Source organism: Rhinoraja longicauda, chromosome 2, assembly GCF_053455715.1.
Source record: "Rhinoraja longicauda isolate Sanriku21f chromosome 2, sRhiLon1.1, whole genome shotgun sequence".
In the NCBI taxonomy this organism is placed as follows: domain Eukaryota; kingdom Metazoa; phylum Chordata; class Chondrichthyes; order Rajiformes; family Arhynchobatidae; genus Rhinoraja; species Rhinoraja longicauda.
In genome coordinates this window covers 46043701-46059215 of record NC_135954.1, presented here as the reverse complement: position 1 = coordinate 46059215, position 15515 = coordinate 46043701, and positions in this window count along the sequence as shown.

Here is a 15515-nt window from a genome sequence, read left to right as displayed (position 1 = left end):
TTCGGTGCGTATGACAATTGAACACACTTGACTCTTAGTGTGTAGGAAGGAACAGCAGATGCTGGTTTACATCAAAGACAGATGCTGGAATAACTCAGCAGGACAGACAGCATCTCTGGATAGAAGGAATGGGGACGTTTCGGGTCGAGATCTTTCTTCAGACTTTGACTCTTGGTTTTGGTATTGGTTTATTATTATTGTCACAGGTACTGAGATACAATGAAAAATGGTGTTATGGCCATATTTCCATGAGATTAATTCAGTACCCTCAAGTGTTGTAATGCACCCACCTTGCCTTCATTGGCAACTTCCATGAGCTCTAGAAAACACAGATCTAATGTTAAGTACAAAAACTTAGGTCATTGTCATCCTTTGATGTCGCGGCTTACATTAAGTTGCAACTCATGTCTCTGGGGGTGTTTGCACACATAGAGTTTTAAGCAATCCAGTCAAATGTCGAAGTCACTGGTTGGAATTGGTTTACCCAAGCCGATGATTTTGCCAGATTTAATTTTTCACTGATGTACGCCTTCAAATTAAAATTCCCCACAATGGACCGAGTCTTTGTTGAAATTATAATTTAATTAAGATTTGACATCAGGCAGGAAGCTACATCCTTTTGAAGAATCCCAATATAAGCTTCTGCCCCCGAACAAATTTTTTTTTTTTCAGTTACTTTTTTCTTAGAAGATACTATTTCAACATTAAAATAATTAAAATGCCTTTGAGAAGCAACAAACATATGCACGTCGGCAGAGTTAAGAAATTTACCTTTAGGGTATCAGCATTTTTATGCTCATTTCAGCTAAACATTATATTATTATACAATACAGTTGTTTTGGTATGCAGATGCAGATATAAAAGTTGTAGCATTTATGAGCCCTATGCTTAAAAGTTTCTACTTTGCCTCTCTTTTTATTGTGGGCGACACGGTGAAGCAGCGGTTGAGTTGTTGCAGTACAGCGCTTTCAGAGCTGGAGACCCGTGTTCGATCCTGACTATAGGTGCTGTCTGTACGGAGTTTGTACGTTCTCCCCGTGACCATGTGGGTTTTCTCTGAGATCTTCGGTTTCCTCCCACACTCCAGACGTACAGGTATGTAGGTGAATTGGCTTGCTCTGAGTAAATGGTCCCTAGTGTGTGTAGGATAGTATTAACGTGCGGAGATCGCTGGTCGGTGTGGACTCGGTGGGCCAAAGGGCCTGTTTCCGCGCTGTATCTCTAAACTAAAAACAAAACTAAATCTCATCCAAGGATTGGCAGAATTCCATTCAAATGCCATAACTGGACAAAATACTCTCGGCCAAATCTAGTAGTTCAATCAATGCAGGGAACATAGAACATTGATCAGCACAGCGCAGGAACAATGTCTGTGCCGCATATGATGCCAGGTTAAACTAATCTCCTTTGCCTGCATGAGATCCATGTCACTCCATTCTCCACATATCAATATACAGTGCATTCAGAAAGTATTCAGACCCCTTCACTTTTTCCACATTTTGTTACGTTACAGCCTTATTTTAAAATGGATTAAATTCTTTTTTTTTATCATTAATCCACACACAATACCCCATAATAAAAAAAAGTGAAAACAGGTGTTTAGAACTTATTTAAAAGCTTCTTAAAAGCCACTATTATATCTGCCTGGGAGCACATTCCAGGCACCCACCACTCTCTATGTTAAAAACTTGTCCTGCTCATCTCCTTTGAACCGCCCTCCTTGCCTTAAAGCCATGCCCTCTAGTCTTTGAAATTTCCACCCTGGGAGAAAGGTTCTGAGTGTCTACCATATATTTGCTTTTTATATACTTCTATCAGATCTCTCCTCAGCCTCCGATGCTCCAGAACAAGCAATCCAAGTTTGACTGACCCAACTAACAGAACTGATCCCAGATCATAAGCAGTGAGAGCCAAGTGGAATAAGGAAAGGACAAAAGGGTGAAGTGCTAGCTGAAAGGCCAAAGTCAAGATGAGACCCCTTTACTGAAGAGCAGTGCAACCAGTTACTGAAGAGCAGTCAAACAAGCGATTGAAAATCTATGAGTTTCAACATATTGTGATTGTGGGTTTCTCCAAATAAATTTCTAAATTATTTCTAGACTCATCCTATCCACATACCTGTTCAAATGTCTTTTAAACATTGTGATAGTGCCTGCCTCAACTAACTCTTCTGGCAGCTCCTTCTATATACCCACCACTCTTTATGTAAAAAAAGTTGGTTCAAGGATTCTATTAAATCTATTCTCCCTCACCTTAAACCTATGTCCTCCGGTTCTTGAGTCCCCTACTCTGGGTAAAAGATTGCCCTACTCTGGGTAAAAGAGGTCATTAAGGTATTTGGTGTCAAGGGTGTAATACATTGTTCAAATTTATGCCATCCCGCTACACAAATACAGCATTTTTGACCATTATGTACACATGAGTCATTTGTAGTTTGATGCTAGTTGAAGCAGAGGTAAAGGTTAATGGATTCAGGCAGATGTGTTTGCAACCTGACTGAAGACTAGATTGAAATTGAAACTGGCAGGATCCAGCTGCGATGCCAAATCTCGCTGCCCATCCTCCAGATGTGCCAATAGGCAGGAGAGTCAGGGTCCTAGCTCATTCATATCCAGTCATGCGTCAAATTCAAGAAAGAGTTATATATAGCTCTTAGGGCTAATGGAATCAAGGGATATGGGGAGAAAGCAGGAACGGGGTACTGATTTTGGATGATCAGCCATGATCATATTGAATGGCGGTGCTGGCTCGAAAGGCCGAATGGCCAAATCTTGCACCTATTTTCTATGTCTATGTCTAAAAGAGCAGAACCCTCCAGGAATGGCCAAATACTTTAATTTAAAGAAAAAGAGTGCTCAACACATAAAACATTTGCAAGCCATTTAATTTCTCATTACCATACCAACCAGAATAGATATTGTAAATGCACAGAGTCTTTTATCCAGAGTAGGGGAATCAAGAACCTGAGGACATAAATTTAAGGTGTGGGGGGAAAAGATTCAATGGGCAATTTGGTCGGTGTAGACGAGTTGGGCTAAATGTCATGTTTCTCTGCTGTGTGACTCTGACTCCATGACAGTAGGTAATGCTACAATTATCTGCACTTGGAACATGTCTGCTTCAAATAATAATTAAAATACCAGGGGGAACTAATTAGTGGCATGCGCTCTAGTGATAGGGCAATTACATCTGTGGATGATTAGATTTAAAGATGCACAAAAATCTCGAAGGTGCATGTTTCTGAGGAGTATTGTAGAGTTTGGGATGAATGAGACTGTGGTGGGTTTTGAAAATAAGTAATTTAAATCGAGATGTTATTTATATATTGATCATTAAATCCGAATAACAATAATTAGTTATTTTCATGCAATTACCTTCAACCATTGTATATTCTAACCTTGCAGCTTTGACATTGATTTTCCACTATTTGTATCTTTCTTAAATTAAGCTTCTAATTACAGTTAAGCATGATGTATGCACCAGGCACAGGTCTGATCTACCGTGGCAAATGAGTGCCACTTACATAACCAAGCCTTTGGCAGCTTTAGGAAAAAAGACTAAATACTCAGGCATTTCAATAATTAAACATAGTCATTAAAAAATCATTCATAATTAACCATTTTATAACAAAACACCAAAACCCCCAGTCTGTTGTTTACATGATTAACATATTGTCACAGTGAATGGCAGGGCTCTGGGGAGTGCTGTGGAGCAGAGGGATCTAGGTGTGAGGGTACACAGTTTCTTGAACGTGTCGTCACAGGTATATAGAGTGGTCAAGAAGACTTTCGCCACATTGGCCTTCATCAGTCAGGGTATTGAGTATAGGAGTTGGGATGTTATGTTATAGTTGTACAAGATGTTGGTGATGCCACATTTGTAGTATTGTGTTCAGTTCTGGTCACCCGGCTATTGGAAAGATGTTGTGAAGCTGGAAAGACTGCAGAGAAGATTTACGAGAATATTGCCAGGACTTGAGATCCTGAGCTGTGGGGAGATATCGGGCAGGCTAGGGTAGGGCAGGGATAAATAGGGTAGATGTACAGAGTTGGGGAATCAGGAGCCAGAGGACATCGGTTTAAGATGAGAGGGGAAAGATTTAATAGGAAACTGAAGAGCAACCTTTTCACACAGATGATGGTGGATATATGGGAAGAGCTGCCAGAGGAGGTAGCTGAAGCAGATACTTTAGCAATATTTAAAATAAATTTGGACTGGTATATGGACAGGAAAGGTTTAGAGGGATATGGGCCAAATGCAGGCAGATGGAACTAGTACTTCTATCAGTCATTCATACCTCAGGATCTGTTCCAGCACCTGCAGTTCCTTGTGTTTCCATTTTACTGCTCTTCTGGAAGATCTCCTCACAGTAGACCTACTTTGAAGAAGTTCTCCTCCTCTCTCTGGCAGGAGTACCGTGAGACATTGTCTCGCTGCTCCCCCCCCCCCTGATTACCACTCCTCTCCTGCTCCGTTGACCCTAGTCTGACCCAAACTCGCTGAAGAAAGGTCCTGACTCGAAATGTCATCTGTCCATTGAAGGCTTGACCCAAAACATTGCCCTCCACAGATGCTACCTGACCCATTGATTTACTCTAGCATTTTATGTTTTACTCAGAATCAGTTTGACTTCTGCACATCTGTGGCCAAGCCTGAGACTTACTGAGGGTAGGACGCTTATTGACTCTATGGCTACAAGCACTGATCAGAACGGCCAAAAGCATATTGGATCCAGACTTCAGCTTCACATTAGGTTGAACTGATAGAGGAATGGCAAATGTTCTTTTAATATATTTAAGTGCTATTTGTGATTTAAAGTCTATTTGCAGTTTTATGGTTTAATATTTTATTTGTAATATAATTTTTATTTATTTTAATTATTTAAATCTGTTTTAATAGATGGCAGCCAACATCATTAAAGGCATACACCACCCTGGCATACTTTAATTTCACTCATAGCATCGGGAAGAAGGAATGGGAGTCCGAAAACTGTGATCACTAGGTTCAAAAATAAGTTCTTCCCAACAACCATGAGGCTCGTGAACACTGCACAACACTAACTAAACTATGAACTTATGATGTATTGTCCTTCCTCTGACTCATTAGCACGCAACAAAAGCTTTTCACTGTACCACGTGACAATAAACTAAACTAAACTATTGACTGTGTTTGTTTGAACTTAGGACTTCAGCCATTTTTTCACTAGTTATTAATTTACTAGCAATATTAATTTATTGCATTTTTAGTTTATTATATGTTAACTATGAGCATTGTGTTTACAAGCCTGTTATGCTGCTGCAAGTAAGAATTTAATTGTTCCTTTGCCTGTGCATACGAAAATTAAACAATCTTGACTCTTGACTGAATCTCTTGACTGTTGAAATCTCTCTCTCTTTCAGACATTTAAAAATGGTTAAAAAGCACTTTGATTGTCGTGTTGTCCTGACTACGGGCGCTGTCAGCACAGAGTTTGTACGTTCTTTCTGCGACCACATGGGATTTATCTGGGTGCTCCTGTTTCCTCCCATGTCCCAAAGACATGCAGGTTTGTGGGTTAATTAGCTTCTGGTATTTGTCCCTTGTGTGTAGGATAGAACTAGTGTACAGGGTAATCGCTGGTCGGCATGGTGGGCCGAAGATCCTGTTTCCGCTGTGTATCTCTAACAAAAGTCTGTTGAGGTATTCAAAGGCAAGGTAGACTGCCTAAGGCCTACTTGCTACATGAAGCCAACTCTGCTTCACGAGATGCCAATGGGATGCATGAATTGTTGAGGGGATGGTGATGGTGATGCTTCAGCTCGTTCAGAATGCAACAGAACTGAGTGTGGGCTGACATGTACGATGGACAGCAACCCACACCCAGGGCGATCTGGCCCATCATCCCCCAGCTTACCTCTACTTGGTCTTATTCCCCTCTGACACATCCGCGACAAAATGAAGTTGGAAACCACCTGGTGAATTCATGTTCATAAGTTCCAGGAGCAGAATTAGGCCATTCAACCCATCAAGTCTACCCATTCAATCATGGCTGATCTGTCTTTCCCTCTCAACCCCATTCTCCTGCCTTCGCCCCATAACCCCTGACACTCATACTAATAAAGAATTTGTCAATCTCCGCCTTAAGAATGTCCATTGACTTGGCTTCCAGAGCCGTTTGTGACAAAGTATTCCACAAATTCACCACCCTCTGACTGAAGAGATTCCTTTCTAACGATACATCCTTTTATTCTGAGGTTATGCCCATCGTTCCTACAGGTGGAAACATCCTCTACACATTCTCTCTATCCAGTGACTTCTATCCAATTCATTCCCCAGTGCATCCTCTTGCATCTTCAGTATCGACTCTCTGCAATTAATGCCATTTTCTGCTGGGTCGTTTGCTGTGCGTACTCATCCTGCAAAACAGAATAAAGTTGTTATGGTCAGCATCATGTTTCCGTGTGGGACTGCCAGCAGCCACATCCTTATCTGTGCAGTAGGTCTCGACTCCTGCACAAGCATGTGGGAACACAGCAAGCTCAAGTATCCACACAGCTGTCTAGTCCACTGCGCTCTAGAATTGCTCTCTGCATGGAGCCCAGCGCTGGAACTTGACCTTCCTGCAGTGTCCCAGCAGTTGGGCTAGGAAATGTGCCCACTGAACCAATGACAGATTGGGCTTAAGCTGCTCAAAGTTCAGTGGTTCCAATCATCAGTTAAAAACCCCTGACTTGGAAGCAATGCTTTTAAAGAATATATTCATGTGTTTATTTATATATTTTATGAATGTTGCTAAAATCTCTGCATGTAGGAGATTTATTTGCGGAGTCTGATGCTGCGAAATTGAACTGCAAGCAACGCTGGTGCTGGAGATAGCTGTAACTCCAAGTTACATAAGTCATAAATAAAGTCCTCAAATTGGTACGCCATGCCTTGAGGAACTATTATCATTATTTGTTCCCCATTAAGAGCGTTAAACCTGTTGTGCTCTTTTCACGAATAGCAGCTGCTTCCTGGACAGGCAGCTGCTGCCTCATCTGTGCACTCACCTTTGGCAAATGGCTCAGTGCTTTTAAAGGGCTCTCTCCGTGGCAACCAGAGGCTTAAGAAAGATCAGGGTATCGGAGGATGGGAGGAGAGCAGCCTCTGAAGAGAGGAAGAGAGGAAGAGAGGAGGGATGGAGGAAGAGAGAAGAGGAGGGATGGAGGAAGGGGAAGGGGGAGGGGGAGGGGGAAGGGGGAAGGGGAGGGGGAGGGGGAAGGGGGAAGGGGAGGGGGATGGAGGGTGGAGAATGAGGAAAAAGCGGAAAACCAAGGTGGGGAAGAATAATGGGGCATGGTTCTCCCAGGGGAGGCTCACCTTACCATGGAATAGACCTAACCTCATCAAGGTGAAAGTGAGCGGATCACAAAAGCCTCAATTTGTACAAATGGATGCTGGAATCAAATGCTTTTAATAACATTGACATAGGATGTTTATATACATATATAACAATGCCATGCAGATTTCTTTCATTCAGCTTTAGTTCTCTGCTTTCACTACACTACACACCTCCTTTAACTGCAGCTATTAACAAGGGCTGTGAATTGCCACCTCCTAATTTAAGTTCGGTTGTTAACTAATTGACACAGCCTCGACATGTTGATGGCACGGAATACAATGAGAAAATAATGTCTACATTAGGATGAATCATGACAGGAAGTGTCCTGTTCAATTTCCCAGAACTTCGACAGGAAATATATTTTAGGTGTGTGATTGCGCCTAATAAGGGTTTCAAATGAGTCCTGTTTCTGGGATTGAATGTTTTATATCTACTTTACCAGAAACAGACAGATTTGACTAGGTATGGTATAAAGACAAAGGGCTGAGGATACTCAGCTGGTCAGTCAGCATCTGTGAAAGGGAAACTGAACAAAAATGTCAGGTCAGCGATATCTGAGATAATTGATCTTTTTAGTGCCCAACGAGTAGTTTTGTTTTCCATTTTAATTTAAATTAATTTGTTAATTTAATTGTTTTTAAATAGTTTCTAATGTTCTAAGTGTTTTTTTCATAATTTTAATAGAATGGTTAATTTTTAATAGCTTTTTTGACATTTGTGTAGGATGGCTGTAGTCTCAAACATCCAAGACTTTAAGCTTTGATTGATTGAAAGATACAGTATTGAAACAGGCCCTTCAGCCCTCCGAGTCCATGCTGTGCATTGATCACCTATTCATACTAGTTCTATGTTACATCTTTTGCATCCACTCCGTTCACACCAGGGCCAATTTACCGAGCCAAGGAACCAACATACCCACACGTCTTTGGAATGTGGGAGGAAACCGGAGCACTCAGAGGAAACCTAGGTTCTCACAGGGAGTATGCGCAAACACTGTACAAATAGCACCCAAAGTCAGATGGTTTGATGGCTGATTCGGCCTGTCCACCTCGTTTCTCATTTGTCAAAGCACATGCCAGGTAAGTAAAATACATTTTGCTGCAAAGCTGTGTATTGTCAGACCCTGCTGCTCTGGGAAGTTTGTGCTAATGGACTTGCTCAAGGTAAGAATGGGTAGGTCATTGTAAGGACATTTTGGACAATTGTTTTCAGCCTTTCTCGTTGAGCCTGGCAATAGGACCTGCATATTTCTCTGGTCCTACTCATTTGAGGTGAGTGATGAAAACTAGACCCTCCACCAACCCAAACATGCACAGGAATCCTCGAAACAAATTGTCAAGGTAGGATCTACCAAATTGATTCAGCAAGAGCTTGGGGACATCAGAAGCCATTCCAGTTCATTCTAATTCATCAATGTGAAAACAGGTTGCTGTGGAACTTATTGCTGAAAATTACCCTTGAGTGTAGGTAGGCATCTTAAAGAGAATAGGCTACATGGAAATAAGAAGAGACGAATACATTTGATTGGATTGTTCTGCTGGAGTTAGTACGGACATGATGAGCCTCATTCTGTTTAATTGTTTGTAAGTATTGTACTTCTTCCTCTGGGGCCAGAGCTTTGGAATACTTGTTATTAAGCAATTAATGATAGCGGTTTTATTCAGGTAATTTACTTAACTGCAGATTGTACAAGGTCTACCTAATTATTGAAGTGGAATTGCAACTTTAACGATGCTTAGCTTTGTCAACAATGTTTTTAAAGTATCTATACTTTAAAGCCACAGTACAATGACGCAGCTGGTAGAGCTGCTGCCTCAGAGCGCCAGAGTCCAGGTTCAATCCTGACATTGGGTGCTGTCTATGTGGAGTTCACACATTCTCCCTGTGACCACATGGGTTTCCTCCGATTTCCTCTCACATCCCATAGACGTGCTGGTTTGTAAGTTAATTGGCCTCCATAAATTGCCCCGTGTGTTTAGGGAGTGGATACAGAGATGGGATAACATAAAACAAGTCTGAACAGGTGATTGATGGTCGGCATGGACTAGATGGGTTGAAGAGCCTGTTTTCATGCTGTGTCTCTAAATGGAACTAAATATATATATTAGAGAAGTTGTTTTTAAAAATATTTTGCTAAAATCCACACATTTTCTTTGTAGAGTTTTAATATTTTATGTCTATTTCTTTAGGCACTGAAACAATCTCAGTTGGAGATGTCATTATCTGTCCATGTGCCCGGAAGCAGTTATTTGATAACTCACACTGAATGCTTAGGAAAGCATAATAATTGCAATGCCTCAACTGATAATCGCAAAGACAGCAGACTAATGGAAAGAGTTCAGAGAAAAGTCAAATGAAAATTCTAAACCTTAAATATTTCATGTTTTTCAGATAATTCAATAATTTAAGGGAAAGAAAATGAGTATTAGAAAATGACACTGATATTGTAGCTTGATTTAACACAATTTTTTGTCCATTCCCTTGTTTTTGGACTATTTTTAATGAAGCAGCAAGTAACAGCAGTCTTATCCTGATAATTTACTCAATTGCATCTCATGCAGAAGCTACTTAATTAACCAAATGGAGCAAGAATTTTGAACAACACTGAGCTGCTGAATTCACAGATTGAAATTAATTCCTCTTGCTGACATCATCAGCTTTACTAATTCCTTCAAAGGATTTCTCTTTCAAAGCTCATATTAGCCAGCTAATAATTGCTCCCCTTTTGAGAAAAATAGAAGATAACATCCAGGGCAGGTAAAGTGGAACCTGAAAGTGGAACCTGAAAGTGGAAACGTGAAAATGTTACATTGTGATGGCTAGTTTTGTGTCTGAGTTTTGTGTCTGAGCTTCTTCTCTCTTGATTTTACTAAGTTAAGGCCATTTTCTTTACTGAAATTAGCATTAAAATTTCACTCCATGATTTAATAATAATAATAATAATAATAATAATAATACATTTAATTTATATAGCGCTTTTCAGGAAACTCAAAGACGCTTTACAGAGCAAACAAGACATAAAAACAAACATACAAACAAAAGATCTGTCCAGACGGAGAAGCGGCGAACAAACAGCGCCAGCGTCCTCTCACGTCACGTCACGGCGTAAATGGTTGACAATAAACAATAAACAGTAAATGGTTGACAGTAAACAATAAAGAACACAAGACACACAATTACAATTTAACACAGACAACCATCACAGTGGTTGCTCCAGGCACACCCTCACTGTGATGGAAGGCAAAGAAAAGTCTTATCTCCTCCTCATTCTTCTCCCGTGGTCAGGCAGTCAAACTGCTGCCTGGAGGCAATCGAGGCTCCCGACTTATGAAACCCCCACCGGGCAATGGAAGGTCCCAAAGCCGAGCCGAGCAGGCCGATGAAGGTCCTAAGCCCCCACCGGGCGATGGAAAGTGCCGCGGCCGAGCCACACAGGGTGATGAAGGTGCTGCGAGAGGGTCGATCGAGCCTCGCGCTTCGGGGCGGTCGAAGCTGCTACAGCTGGAGCTCCCGAAAGCCGGTCGCAAGCCAGGGACCTGCGAGCTCCCGATGTTGCGATCTACAGGGCCCACGGCCGAAGCCTCCGAGATGGTAAGTCCAGGCCCTGCGACCGGAGCCTTCAAGGTCGATCCCAGCTGGAGGCCGCCAACTCCACAGTGTTAGGCCGTAGCGCGAACGGAGATACGACACGGAAAGAGGTCGCATCTCCGTTGAGGAGGAGATTTAGAAAAAAGGTTTCCCCCACCCCCCCACTACCCCCCACATATATAGAGCTAAAAATAGGTCAATACATACATTTAAACGGTAACAATAGACAAAGACAAAAGATTTCACAAGGTACTGACCTGAATAGAGTCACAGAGTCATAGAATGATACAGTGTGGAAACATTGGCCCAACTCGCCCACACCGGCCAACAATGTGCCAGCTACACTAGTCCCACTTGCCTGCGCTTGGTCCATATCCCTCCAAACGTGTCCTATCCATGTACCTGTCAAAATGTTTCTTAAACAATGGGATAGTCCCAGCCTCAACTACCTCCTCTGGCAGCTTGTTCCATACACCCATCACCCTTTGTGTGAAAAGATTACGCCTCGGATTCCTATGAAATCTTTTTCCCTTCACCTTGAACCTATGTCCTCTGGTCATCGATTCCCCTACTCTGGTCAAAAGACTCTGTGCATCTACCCGATCTATTCCTCGCATGATTTTGTACACCTCTATAAGATCTCTAATCATCCTCCTGCGCTCCATGGAATAGAGTCCCAGCTTACTCAACCTCTCCCTATAGCTCACACCCTCTAGTCCTGGCAACATCCTCGTAAATCTTTTCTGAACCCTTTCAAGCTTGACAATATCTTTCCTATAAAATGGTGCCCAGAACTGAACACAATATTCTAAATGCGGTCTCACCAACATCTTATACAACTGCAACATGACCTCCCAACTTCTATACTCAATACTCTGACTGACGAAGTCCAAAGTGCCAAAAGCCTTTTTGGCCACCTTATCTACCTGCGACTTGACCTTCAAAGACCCATGCACCTGTACTCCTAGATCTCTCTGCTATACAACACTACCCAGTGGCCTACCATTTACTGTGTAGGTCTTACCCTTGGTTGACATTCCAAAATGCAACACCTCACACTTCTCTGTATTAAATTTCATCGACCATTCCTCTGCCCACCTGGCCAATCGATCCAGATCCAGCTGCAATCGTTCACAACCATTTTCACTATCTGCAAAACCACCAACGTTTGTATAGGAAAATAACTGCAGATGCTGGTACAAATCGAAAGTATCACAAAAAGCTGGAATAACTCAGCAGGCCTGGCAGCATCTCAGGAGAGAAAGAATGGGTGACGTTTCGGGTTGAGACCATTCTTCAGACTGGTGGGATTCAGTCTGAAGAAGGGTCTCGACCCGAAACTTCACCCATTCCTTCTCTCCTGAGGTGCTACCTGACCCGCTGAGTTACTCCAGCTTTTTGTGACACTACCTTTTGTATCATCAGCAAACTTGCTAATCTTGCCCTGTATGTTCTCATCCAAATCATTGATGTAGATGACAAACAGTAATGGGCCCAGCACCAAATCTTGAGGCACACCAGGCATCCAGTCTGAGAAGAACCTTCCACCATTACCCTCTGCTTCCTTCCATGGGGCCAATTTACTATCCATTCAGCTATCTCTCCTTGGATCCCATGCGATCTAACCTTCCAGAGCAGCCTACCATGCGGAACCTTTTTGAACGCCTTACTGAAGTCCATGTACACAACATCTACAGCTCTGCCCTCATTGACCTTTTTGGTCATGTCTTCAAAAAAATCAATCAGATTTGTGAGACACGACCTCCCACAAAACCATGCTGACTATCCCTAATCAGCCCTTGCCAATCCAAATGCCTGCATATCCTATCCCTCAGAATACTCTCCAGTAACTCACCAACTACAGATGTTAAGCTCACCAGCCTGCAGTTCCCAGCATTTTCTCTGCAGCCCTTCTTGGAAAGAGGTACAACATTTGCCACCCTCCACAGTCTTCCGGCAACTCTCCTGTATTTAAGAACGACTCATAAATTTCAACCAGGGCACACGCAATTTCCTCTCTAGTTTCCCACAATGTCCTCGGATATATCAGATTAGGCCCTGGAGATTTCTTTCTACCTTCAAACACGACAGTACCTTCAGTACTTCTTCGGCAGTAACCCTGACTGCTCTCATGACACTTCCAGTGACTGCTCCAATTTCCTCCGTCCTACTGTCTTTCTCCTCGGTAAATACAGAGGAGAAATACTCATTTAGGACCTTGCCCATCTCCTGTGGCTCCACACAGAGGTGACTGCTTTGATTCCTGAGAGGTCCCACTCTCTCTCTAGTTACCCTTTTCCCCCTTATATATTTATAAAATCTTTTGGGATTGTCCTTAATGCTACAAGCCAGAGCTATCTCCTGGCCCCTTTTTGCCCTTCTGATCTCCTTTTTTAGTTTACTCCTTAGTTCCCAAACTCCTCCAGGGATGCACTTGATCCCTGCTGCCTATACCTGTCCCATGCATCCTTCTTGTTTTTGACTAAAGTCTCAATTTCCCTCGTCAGCCAAGCATCCTTACGTTTGCCTGCTTTGCCCTTCACTCTAACGGAGACGTACACATCCTGAGCTTTCTTCAGTACACATTTAAAAACATCCCACTTGGCCGATGTTCTTTTCCCCTCTAATACCCTGCTCCAGTCAACTTGAGCGAGATCTTCTCTCATACCCTCAAAGTTGGCCTTACCCCAGTTGAGCATTTTAACACATGGACCCTCTCCATCCCTATCCATAACTATCTTAAATCTAATCGACTGTGGTCATTGGTCCCAAATGGCTCCTCCACAAACACTTCATTAACTTGCCCTTCCCAATTTCCCAATACTAGATCCAGCATTGCCCTCTCAGGTGTGGGGGCCTCCACATACTGCTTAGGAAAACTCTCCTGAACACCTTTGAGAAATTGCACCCCATCAGAACCCTTCATGCTATGATTTTTCCCAGTCTATATTAGGAAAGTTAAAATCCCCTACTACACCAACCTTATTTGACCTGAAGCTGTCTGCAATCTCCCGGCACATTTGTTCTTCTAATTCCCGTTCACTTTTCGGGGGTCTGTAGTACACCCCCAACAAGGTGATCATCCCTATCTTGTTCCTCAGCTCCATCCATATAGCCTCACTAGACGAACCGTCCGTAATGTCGCCTCTGAACACAGTCGTGACGTCCTCCTTAACCAACAATAAAACTCCCCCCCCCTCCTCTTTTTCCCTCGCCCCTGTCTCTCCTGAAACTCCTGTACCCCGGAACATTGAGCTGCCCGTCCCTTAACCAGGTTTCTGTCATGGCTACAACGTCCTAGTCGCTCGTACCTATCCATACCCAAAGCTCATCTGCCTTACCCGTCAAGCCCCTTGCATTAAAATACATGCAATTTAAACCAATATTTTTTTTAAAGACGCTGTCTGCTGAGAGCAGATGTTGCCAGATGAGCAGATGGCACCCGATTGAAAGCAACTTGAAATTGAAGATGGCAGGATCCAACATCTTCAATTGACTTATTTTCTCTGGCTGTGTTTCAAGTGATATTAGGTGTCATTTGCCAGTGTGAGTTATAATCATGAACGTGTATAGGCAGATACTACAGTTGGTTTATATTATGGAAGGTTATGTCAGTGATCAGCTATACCTGGGTAAATCAATTTTGAACAATCCGGCGGAGAAATGTTGATGTGTAACATGGTTGTGCAGTAGTTGGTGCTTCTGCCTCACAGCTCCAGGGAACTGTTTGATCAAGTGCTTGGATGCTATCTACATTTCCATGTTCCTCATATTGTGACTCTCCCCTAAGGTGCTCCAGTTTCATCCCACATCCAAAAGACAGGCCAATTGGTCGGTAAATGAACTCATTTATATTGGCAAACTGAAGAAGTGTCCCGACCTGAAATGTCACCTATCCATGTTCTGATACCGCCTGACCCATTAAGTAACTACAGCACTTTGTGATGTTTTTAAACTTTATACTGTTTTGTATAGGAAGGTTGTAGGAGATTTGGAAGTGTTGATGGGCACGTGAGAGATAACAGAGATAATAGGCATACATATAGGCTATGTAACCAAATATCAATCCAACTCAATTTACAAATTTACAGACAACACCACCGTAGTGGGCCGGGTATTAAATAATGGTGAGACGGAGTACAGGTAAGAAATTGAGAACCTTGTAACCTGGTGCCAAAGCAACAACTGTTCCCTCAATGTCAGTAAGACAAAGGAGATTATGATTGATTTCAGGAAGCAAAGGGTACACTTACTCTACATTCACGGTGCCGAAGCAGAGATGGTTGAAAGTTTCAAGTTCCTAGGAATAAATATCACCAGCAAATTGTCCCGGACCACCAATATCGAAGCAATGGCTAAGAAAGCACACCAATGCCTCTATTTCCTCAGAAGGTTTATGAAGTTCTACAGATGCGCTGTAGAAAGCATTTTATTGGAATGCATCACAGTGTGTTTTGGGAACGCAAGAAATTGCAGAGAGTTGTGGACGTAGCCCAGACGATCACACAAACCAACCTCCCTTCCATTGACTGCATCTCTACTTCACGCTACCTCATCCAAGCCACCA